A 5,064-nucleotide genomic window follows, 5' to 3' on the forward strand; every position below is an offset into this window, starting at 1 on the left:
ACACATGGGCTGCTTACTCTGCATGGGATCCTCATGGAAGTCCTAGACATGGGTAAGATTAGAAGCCCAGCTCTTACATGAGAGGGCTGGGCTCCAAGAGATTAAATAGGCAGCCAGTATCGGGGGTGTGGCTTGGCTTTCTGACGTCAGAGCCCAAGTCTTAAGTCACAAGGGTAGAATAAGGGAATTCCAGTCTGTGTAGGTGAGAATGACATCAATTTTATCTCTACTTAGGAAAGGTTGTTTTATCAGGAAGATTTTTTAAAAATTAATTTTATTGGTGTACTTTATTTTTGTTTATTTATTATTATTATTATTATTATTTATTTATTTTTTTTTTTTGCAGAACTGGGGATTGAACTCAGGCCTTTGCCAGGCAAGCGCTTATTCTACTGAGCCATTTCCCTGGCCCCCTTATTGGTGTATTTCAGATATACATAAAGATAACATCCTTCACAGGGAATTTGTATCTGTACATGATATATCTTGCTCCTTTTTTAAAACCCATCCTTGGGCTGGTGAGATGGCTCAGTGGTCTAAAGCACCTACTTAAAGCAAGCTTAGCAAAGCACAGGGACAGCGGTTCAATCCCCCAGCACCATATGCCAGCCAGCCCCGCCCCCTGGTGGGCTGAGTTGGCCACACACATACACATAAATAAATAAAATTTTTTTAAAAACCCATCTTCTCCCCCTCCAACCCTCTTTCCCTCCTGATTTATACAAGCTTTTTCATTTCTTCCTTCTAGTCTTTTTTCCTTTTCCCTTTTCTTTGCCCCTTTCCTCTTCCCTAGCTCCCCTTCCCATTTCAACATTTTTTTCCTATTTCCCAATATCTACTATACATTTTGGACACTGTTTACCCTCTCAGTTTTTCACACCAGAAAAACAATGCAATATTTAAACACATATATCAGATTTCTTTCACTTAAAGAGTATGGTCTCAAGGTGCACCCATCAGGAAGATTCGATGGCTATAATTAGGTATGTGCCTAGCAACAACACTTCAAAATGCATTCAACAAGACTTGATAAAATTAATTAGAATTGAGAGAATTAAAGGGGGGAAATAGACTCTACAATAATAGTTCATCCATATCATATATATTTAAAATTTTAAAGATTATCACAATAAAAGAGTAATTACTATTCCCCCTCCTCAAAATACTGTCCTTCACTTCAAATATACTTATCCCATTATCTGTGCCACTTTCCAAAGCAGTTCTGGAAGTCCTCTTTCATGTAGTCTGTAGTTGCATGGTCATGCCTGCCTTCATGTCTTCAGTCTGTCTATTTATTTTTTATGTATTTAGGACAGGGTCTACAGCGTCTTACTGCATAGATTGGACTTGTAGTGATTCTTCTGTTTTCAGCCTCCCAAGCGCTGGGATTACAGGCACGCACCACCATACCCAGACTCAATCACGGCTCAGCACATCCCAGGATCGGGGCCAGCACAGCAGGCCAGGAATCGAACCCTGGCCGCTGTGCTCTGCCTAAGCAAGCGCTTTAGTCCCTGAGCCAATTTAAAACATTTTCTTTTCATGGTCATTTGTACTTTGGGAAGGAGCCAGAAGTTGTACAATGCCAGATCTGGTGAATAATCTGCATGAGGACACCCTGAAACATTTTTTACAAGTCTTTCTTTCCATTGGTTGGTATTTGTCAGTAGCTAAAAGACACAAGCTATGAAATTGACCATCTTAGACACTGTTACGTGTACAGCTTAGTGGTGCTCATGACATTTGCACTGCTGTACGGCGCACCTCCAGAACGTTTCCATTTTGTGAAACTGAAATTCTGTGCGCATGAGCAAAACCTTCTCCTTCCCTACCCGGAGCCTCTGGTGATTGCCATTCTTCTACTTCCTGCCTCTGTGAACTGGACTGCTCTAGACAGCTCAAGCAGGTGGAATCATATAGAATGGGTCCATCGTGACTCGAGTTTTCAGGATTCTTCCATTCTGTGGCATGTGTCAAAATTCCCTTCCATTTTATTTTATTTTATGAGCCCAGGGCCTCACACTTGTTAGGCAGGGGCTCTGCCATTGAAAGTATATCCCCAACTTTTTAAACATTTATTTTGAGAGAAGGTTTTGTTACATTGCACAGACTGGTCTCAAACTTGAAATCCTCCTGCCTCAGTGGACCAAATATTTGGAATTACAGATGTGCATCCCTGGGCCTGGGTTCCCATTCCTCTTAAGGTTGAATAATAGCCTGCTCTGTGGATGGAGCCCTTAAACACTCCCTGAAGCATCAAGGAGGCTGGGAACGGCCACATGAGCAGAGAACGCACCAAGATCTGATTCTTTGGCACCTGTGGCAAGAGAGCAAGGACAGACTGTGGTAGCCAGAGAGCCCCACACAGGAGAGGCCCAGGTCTGATGGCTCCCTGTGGCCTGGCCAGGCCCTGCTGGCTCAGGAAGGCCACATATGAAGTCACCAGACTCTGACCCCATAGAAGCTGTGCCAGCCCCTGTGGGTACTTGCAGAAGGCCAAGCTGTACCTGCTGGCAGCAACCTTAGAGCTGGACCTGCCAGCCTGGCCAGGACAAGTACAACAGCCAGCCTTTGTCTTCCCTTCCACCCTGCCTGATCATCCTGACCACCAGCTGCGGATGCCGTTATGATAACAACCATTCATATTTGCTGTGTCCTGCGTGGTTCACCAAGCAGAGTTCATCAAACATGCTCCACCCGGAGCCTCACAGGACCCTCACAATGGGCTGAAGTGAGGAGTGGGGGAGAGGAAGAGGGAGCCTAGGCAAGTGACCACTTAGGAAGTGAGGACACAGGGCCCAGGGGAGGAGCAATGGAGGTGTCTGCCTCCCCCTTCTCCATGTTGGAAGCCACCTAGAAGGCCCACGTGATGAGCAGAGTGAGGTCAGAAGAGAAAAGTTGGAGGTATGGGCATGAAAAGGATCTGCAAAGCCTCGGAGGCAGCAAAATAAGTCTGGCAGGCCTGCCTGCCTGCCTCCTTCCCTTTCTCTCTGTGTTTTTTCTCCTTTTTTTTTTGGTGAGACTAGGTCTTGTTAAGTTGTCCAGGTAGGCTTCAGACTTGCAGTTCCCTTACCTTCCAACCAGGACTACAGGTATGTATCATCACACCTGGCTTTTTATTTGTTAAATCATCTGTAATCGAGGAATGCTGTGCACACAGGAAAATGTTACTAATAAGTGCAGCAGGAGAAGCAGACCCCATCAGCTGCTGCGCCACCGTTCAGGCCAAGCACCCCGTGTTCACCCCTGCCCGATAGCACAAGCTGTTCCCTTCCTGGGCTGCCAAGAGCACACGTGAGTAAGGCAGTGAGCACTAAGACTTCTCCAGAGTCCAGAGGGTGAGACAAATACAGTGTGACCGGTGCTGTCATGGGGAGCCCTCGGGGCTGAGAGCTGGGCATGGGTGGGAGTGCATCCCCGAAAGGCACAGTGTAGCGAGAGCTGCAGGCCAGAGCGGGGCTCATCAGCCCTGAAGGAGGGTGGTGAGGGAGTGGGAAGCAGAGCCAGGAGAGGGAAGAGCAGGAACGAACAGCTGAGAAGAGAGAGACCCTGGGTACTCGGGGGACCTTTAGAGCTTTAACATGGCCAGTCTGTAGGTGCCTGCAGGGGTTGGCCACAGTGGCAGGAGGGTGGCAGCGGGCAGGGGCCTGTGTCTCTCACGTCACGTTTGAGTTTTTTTGGCTGCTGCAAGCATTCTACAGGGTTTTAAAGGACTGCGTGTCGTCCTTCATGCTGTGTGCTCTAGTGAGCAGCCCTCTAGCGGTGAACATTGAATTGTTTCCAGTTGCCCTATTATATATGATGCTGTGATAAACATCTTTTTATTTTTTATTTTTTGTATTTAGTACAGGGTCTACAGGGGCTCACTACAGAGATAGGACTCTTTTCAGCCTCCCAAGAGCTGGAATTACAGGCGCGCGCCACCATGCCCAGTCTCACTGGCGGTCTCAGCTTGCTCCCCCCCCCAACCGCCCCAACCCCCACTCCCCAGCAGGCCAGAAAGCAACCCCTCCCTGCCCCTGCCTAAGCAGGAGCGTTAATCTGCTGAGCTATTGGGCTGGCCCTTGTGATAAACATCTTTGCCCTTACGTCTTGGTACCCAAGCATTTTTCCCTCCCGTACTGCTGGACAGTCCTGGGGGCTACTTAGTGGACAGGCTTGCGCACTGCCTTGTGGGGCTGAGTTGGCTCTGTTTGCAAACCAATCCCCCGGGCCTTTGCTGAATTTCTCCTCCAGGGGCCTGAGGCAGGGAAATGCTAGGAGAAGGCCTGAGAGAGAGATAAAGAGCCCTGACCATGCACTCTGGCCTGCTCAGGCCAGATAATGGGCAGGGGGGAGAGGACCCAGTTGCCACCACCCCCTCCCCCGCCTCCGTGTCCCGAGGCTGCACATTTGCCTGTCCTACCAGTCTGGTGCCCCAGCTCTCGGGGTCTTCCAAAGAAGCAACGACAGGACTTAAAATTGAGCATGGGCTTCATTTGAAATCACAGCTCTGCCCCGAAAGAGCCGACTGATTGTGGGTCACTTCCTTGGTCACCCTGGGCTTCAGCATCCTCATCTATCAAGTATGGAAAACAGCTAATAGGGCTATCATGAAAGACAAATGCAGTGAACAAATACCCGCCTGATTCTATTGTCCATGTTCCCGAAAAATGATGGTTTATATTTCATTGACATCTTGAGTCTCCATCTTTTCCAGAAAATTAGTCTAACAGTTTTATTAAATAAAACCCACATGCCACACAATCCACCCACTTACGCTGCGCAGTAATATCTCGCCCTGAAGAAATTCTGTACCCACTAGTGGGCATTGCCTAGCCCATTACTGAAGCCCTTCCAGCCTCCCCCACTGCATCCCCAGAGACCACTGACTGCCTGTTCTGCGAATGGAACCATGAAATATGTGCTGCTCGTGGCTGGCTTCTTTCCCTCAGCATAATGTTCATGTGATAGCATGAGCCAGCACTTCTTCCCTTTATCATTGAATGATATTCTATAGACCATATCCACTCATCAGTAGAGGGACTTTTAGGTTGTTTCCATTCTTTGGCTTTTATTCTTTTT

The sequence above is a fragment of the Octodon degus genome, unplaced genomic scaffold, assembly GCF_000260255.1.
Source record: "Octodon degus isolate 3935 unplaced genomic scaffold, OctDeg1.0 scaffold00037, whole genome shotgun sequence".
NCBI lineage: Eukaryota > Metazoa > Chordata > Mammalia > Rodentia > Octodontidae > Octodon > Octodon degus.